Below are 6,000 nucleotides of genomic sequence, written 5' to 3' on the forward strand. Positions count from 1 at the left end.
AATAGCGATCTCCTCTTGCAAAGTCCTTTAGCAATAAGAGTAAAAGCCACATGCTGAGTGTAACCAGGAGGGGCCTGTAATCATGCCCATTTTAAAGTGAGGAAATGGAGATTCAGAGAGGACAGCAGGTACCTGAATTTGAACCCAGGCTGGCCTAAGCCCAAAGCCTGTTTATGACTCCGAGCTCAGGGCCTCTGTGTTTTCCATGCCAACTGCATCATCACATTTAATGCTTAACAGCACTTAATGTTCTCATTTTGACAGGAGAGGAAACTGATGCTCAGAGAGGGAAGTGACTTGCCTGAGCAGCAGTTGGAACTAAACTTCTTCCTAATTCCAATTCCAGCGCTTCTCCCACCATACTGCCCTGTGGACTGGCACAGTCTCTAGGGAGGGAACTCCACTCGAGTCCACATGTCCTTCTTCAAGACGCCCAGCCTGGGGCCTGTCCACACTCTGAGCAAGCCCTCTGCCCCTGTTCTGTTAACCTTCTCCACTGGGTCCCCTACATTCTCAGCCCAAGCAGTTGACCCTCCCCGATTTACAGGTGAGACAGGCCCAAGAGGAGAGGGAAGATGCCCCCAACTAGCGCAGGCTCTCCATCCCACAACTCCTAACAAGTGGCTCCCTAACACGCCCCCTCTCTCTTCCCCGCCACCCCCCCCACCCCACAACACACATACACACTTGGCCCTGCCACATCTGTTCCTCACTCACAGGACTCATTCCTGCCTCTCCCCAGCATCCTGGTCACCTTCTCTCCTGAGCCTGATCACTGTGCACAAACTGGATTTCACTGTCCACCTGGCCCACAGACTGGGAGGGCCTAAAAGGCCAGACCACAAGCTTGCTCATCTCTGGGACCAGTGTGCACACTGCCTGAGGGAAGAAAACACTGAGGGAATGTCTACTGAATGAAAGGATGGTCAGGTGAATGAATGAACGAATGAATGTTCAGTGCTGCAGGAACCCTAGTACTCCTGGATACTTCTTTCCCAAGTCAGCATAGTATTCAGCAACAAGAATATTCCTCTCAGTCTTGGGGGGAGGGGGGGAAATTTTTTTAATTAATTAAATAAAAAATTAAAAATAAATAAAATAATAAAAAATAAAAATAAAATGTTAAAAATAAATAAATACCAAAAAATAAAAAAATTAAATTAAAAAAAGAACATTCCCCTCACTCTCATGTCTCCTTCTTCCCCCACACCATCTCTCTCTCCCTTTCCCCTTTCCCTGGCTGCCTCCTTTTCCCACCTATCTCATCTTTCTCCCTCCCCACCAACAACGTGTGTGTGTGTGTGTGTGTGTTCACCATCACACACACATATTCACACAGGTTCAAAAACCAATAGAGCAAAATCTCTCCTTTGCCAGCCAAGCCCTAGTATGTGCTACTAGCCCCTGGCCCACTCTCCCTACCCCCTCCCTGGTATCACATTCCAGTCTCAGATCCCCGGTGCCCCCCCCACCCCCACCCCAGGCACAGGGCACAGCTCTGGCTCAGCCATCTCCTCAATACCAGAGGAAACAGGATAAGCCAGTTTCTCCTCAGCCCCCCTCAGGGGCAGCCTGGGTGGGGGCTGGGCCCCTTTCTGGCTTCCCTTGTCTCCGCCAAAGTCAGACAGAACAGAGTCCCCTGACCAGCAGATCCTGCATGTTGCTGCTAAGGATCTCAGGGGCCCACAGACGCAATGTCAGGCTCTCATCTGTGTACTTCACCTGGTTTTTGCTACCAGGAAGCATTTCTGAGCATCTCTGTGTTCCAGGCCTTGCCCTTGGCAATGGGGCTGGGGGTGGGTGGTGCGTGCTTTCAGGCCTAGATGCTCCAGCCTCTTTGGGGAGGACAGACACTGACAGAATTACCGATAATAATGCTATGCCATGAGTTTAGACAAAGGGAGATGACTCATTCTGCCTCAGAGGTCAGAGAAGGGGGAGACAAGATGTCTGTTTTGGTCTTGGGAGGCAGGGAAGAATGTGAAGGGCATCCTAGGTGGAAGGAAAAGGCCAGGTAAATTCACAGGGGCAGGGATGTACATGGCTGACCCTGGGAAGGAGGGCTGTACTGTGGCAGAGAAGGGGGTTGGATGGGGACAGAACAGGCACAGGACTCCAGAAAGGGCCCCTGCAGCATGGGAAGGATTACGGACTGCACCTTTATCCAGAAGGCAGCATGAGCCCCTGTAGTATCAAGAGCAGCTGAGAAAGATCGGTCTGGTAGTGTGGCCCACGCTGAGTGGGGACAGGATGGAGGCAGGGAGGCCAGCAAAGTGGCCCTGGCAATAGCCAATTCTATCTCTCTTGGCTATGGTAAACAGGCCATGTCCATTTCAGCCTCCAAAGACATGCTGATGTGTTCCCACTGCCAGGAACACCCCTCGTTCTTACATACCTGTGCTTGAAGCAATAGCTCCAAGCCCCCTCTTCCATAAAGCCTCCACCTCCACAAAGCCCCACCTCTGGCCAAGACTAGGTACACCTGCCCTTGAATGCTAGAGCTCTGGTCTTCTGTCCCACCTATCTTGGAAGTGAATCATACAACATCTCCCTCTGCTATCTGGCAAGTCTTACCAAAGATGCTGCCCTACAGTCCTTCCCTCGTCATCCCCATTAACATCTGAACAGTGATTTCACGGGGGTCCTGTTTCCTGCGGGAGCCCTACCATGAGCTCCCATGACAATGCTGATCCCCTCAGGTATTATCTGGGTCTCAATTACCTACTCGGCTATGACCTCTTGGAGGCAGCTGCAGTAAGCACAGGACTTCAAAAACAGTGGGTCCCTGGAAAATACTTGTTCCCTTGGGGCCAGTAAGCCCAGGGGCCTCTCCTACAGACACTGCCCAGTATACACTGCTGTGCACATGCCTCCACCTCCTCCCTCCCTGCAAAGCCACACATTGGAAATTGGGGAAAAGAAACATCCATGCCACAGGCACAAGCAGCTATTGAAAGCAGCGAAGTGCACACATGGGCTGCCATGGAAATAGAACAGTAATAATAATGATGGTGGTGGCAACAGGCATTTATAAAGACAAGTACTGTTCCATATGTTTATATGGATTGACTCATTAAATCTTTACCACAGTCCTGTGAGGCCAAGATAGTTATTTTCCCCATTGTTAGGATAGGGACACTGAGGCACAGAGAGGTAAGTAACTCATTCAGTGCATGGTGAAGCCAGGAGTCAACCCAAAGCCTTGCCCTGAAGCACCTCACCCTATGACCTGGCAGGGACAAATGGAAATTTAAAAAAAATGGAAGAGTAAGAGCCCAACATATGTTTTCATTTGGGGAAAAAGAAAACTAGGTATGTATGCTAGATGCATATATAAATGAATAGCAAAATGTCTGGAAGGATATGCTCAAACTGTTAACTGGGATTACATGTGAGGAGGGTGGGAAGTGTGGAGAGAATTTTTACTCTATATACTTCTGGGGTTTTTTTGCATTTTTCATAATGAGAAAGAAAAATCCATGTGTTACTTAAGTAATTAAAAAAAGAAAATTTGTTAGGGCCTTTTAATGTTTGTTGAATGAATAGAAGCCAGATCCATTTTCTAGACCTTTTTTCAAAGTCTGGATAAGACCCATTAGTGGATTGTGAAATCAATTTCAAGAATTGTAACCAGTAATTTTTTTTAAAAATCAAATAAACTAGAACAGAAAGTATCAGATCAACTGAGGAAGTAGAAGAATTATTTCACTAAATCTTTATTTCAGTCATATACAGTGGAGTGAATGGAACTGTGACCTAAAATGTATTTCTTACTACAGGTCATCAGCTAGAGTTTGAAAGCCATTGATGGAGACTTGGAAGTCTAAAGAGGAATAAGACAAGGGCCCTGCTTGCAAGGACCTCTTGGTCCAGTGAGAAAGAAAGAAGGTTTTGGAGAGAGTGAGTTCCCTCTGTTTAGGAAGCCAGTGGGGCACCTGGCTGTTGGGAAAGGTCCTATTTAGCCCACTCCACAGTGGGTGTCTGGGGCCTGAATCACCATATACTTTCCCCTCCAAGGCTTTTGCCTATGAAAGCTTTTGCCAAAATTTTGGGGTTTAACCTCCCCCAGACCAGAATGTCTATGTCCACTCCCTTGGGTCACCCAAAAGGCCACTTCTCCTTGCTAAGGATTTCCTCCTGGATGCTCTTGGGACCAATACATTGTCAAGTAGGAGGGGTGGGAAACTAGAAGATTCCTTTCCAGATTCCAAATGCAGACTGCCACGTCCCAGGGAAGCCTCTGGAAAGGCAGCTGTGTGGTTAGTTGGGAGGCCTCCACTCAGTCTGCAGAGAGAGCTGCCCCCACCTAGGGTGAGCCTCACCCTAGGGAGAGCTAGGTCTGAATGCAAGATGGTGTGGGGGGAGAGAAGCAGAGCCCCCGGCCAGGGGCTCCCATGGCACTGGCGTCTCCACATCAGAACTCGCCTGACCCATCCTCCTCCCCTCCCAGGGCGGCAGACAACTAAAAAAAAGATAAAATAAAAAGTAGTTTCCCTGCTCTGACGTCAGCGCAAGGTCTTAACAGCCCAGCAGCGGCATGAAACTGGATTGCAACCAGATGTAATGCTCTTGAATCCTCAACACACCGCTACGTTGGAAGAAAAATAAAGCGTGCAGCGGTGGGGTGGGCACTTTGGGTGGGAGGGAGGCATGAGGACCCGCGTGGGTCCTTGAATCGGAGCCTGCCGAAACCACGGGAAAGGCGCTACGGGAGTGAGTGCTGTGCTGCGACGTGGGAAGCTCTGGGCCCGGGTCCGCCATTCAAGCACGCTGCCTCCCCTCCCCCAGCCCCCCAATAGCGCATTGTTACACTCGGTTTATCCATTCAACGCTCCCCACACCCAGGGGTCCTAAAAAGAGGGCACGGCTCCGGTCCCTGGCGTAGATTTGAGGAGTACCAAAAGCCCCAAGAAGTAAACCGTTTACTGAGAAAACGGGCGCCCCAGGAAGCTGGGGCCGCAGCGGCCTCAGGCCTAGATGATGTTTCGCTTCCCCTCCGCCCCTTCTCGGCGGCCCCCGCCGCGACCAAGGCTCCAAATGTCACCCCCGTGTCCTGCCACTCCCTCGCCCCCGCTGCACTCAGCGACGCCGCCTGGCGCCGGGTCCTCACGTCCGTCTCTCCAGGGTTCCCTGCCTCCAATCCACGAGGGCCATGGCCTGGCCAGCGCGATACTGTCTGGGAAAACAGGGCTCGCATGTCCCGCGTCCCCGACCGTAATAGCACCCTCCGAAGGGCCTGCGCGCCCGGGGTCTGGCCGCATCCGAGCTCCCCGGGCCTCTGGGGCCTTTTCCTGCGGGGTCGCAGGGCCTGCACACAGGCCCGAGCGCCGCTGCCCGCGACGGGGTAACGCGCTGAACTCTTGCGCCCCATCTCCCCAAGCAAGTCCTCCTCTCCCCTCGCGGCCGTTCCTTAAACGCTGTGGCCCACACCAGGCCCCAAGTCTCACAAGAAAACGTTGGCTCCCCGCCCCCCACCTCCCTACCCAACACACTCACAAAGCTCCGCTCCCAACGCCAGGCGAATGCCCCCCACGTCCCCACCCCACGCTCGGCAAACACTCCGCGCACCCCAGCGCGCGCAGAGACCCTGGCCACACTGGACCCGCGCTTCTGGCGCCCCCACGCCACGAACCGACCCCGGCCCGCAGCACAAATCTTCCTGAAGACCCTCATCTGCGGCGCAGGGCGCCCCCACCCTGCGGCTCCCCAGACGGCCATCCGGTGACCTCGCGCACCCCCCACGCCACACAAAGCAATGACCCCGCGGACCCCTACATGCGGGTCCAACGCGCGCTCGCCCCCGAATCCTCCTCCATTCCTCACCCTGCCTCGGATCCCGATGCCTTGCGCCCCACCCCGCACCCCGTGCTCACCTCGGCGCCCGCACTCACTCGGGGACCCTGGGTCTGGTGCTGAGACTTCGCGGCCCGGAGGGCCAGTAGGCCATTGGGGGTCAGGGCGCGGCGGCCGGGCCAGCCCGCGGCCAGGCAGAAAGGAGGG

The 6,000-nt window shown here is 53.3% G+C and overlaps 1 protein-coding gene across 3 annotated transcripts in view; it reads right to left on the bottom strand.

Annotated features, from left to right (window-relative positions):
- The window catches only part of RAI1 (retinoic acid induced 1), a 117,426-nt gene extending 111,426 nt beyond the window's left edge, over positions 1 to 6,000 (bottom strand). For 2 of the 3 annotated variants that reach the window (XM_023530017.1, XM_023530014.1), the window contains exon 1: positions 5,874 to 5,994. The gene's annotated coding sequence lies outside the window, so the exon portion shown is untranslated. Of the gene's footprint in view, positions 1 to 5,873 lie in introns of all 3 variants that reach the window. The other variant, XM_023530015.1, reaches the window with a different exon arrangement.

The sequence above is a fragment of the Pteropus vampyrus genome, unplaced genomic scaffold (assembly GCF_000151845.1).
Source record: "Pteropus vampyrus isolate Shadow unplaced genomic scaffold, Pvam_2.0 Scaffold44, whole genome shotgun sequence".
Classification (NCBI taxonomy): Eukaryota; Metazoa; Chordata; class Mammalia; order Chiroptera; family Pteropodidae; genus Pteropus; species Pteropus vampyrus.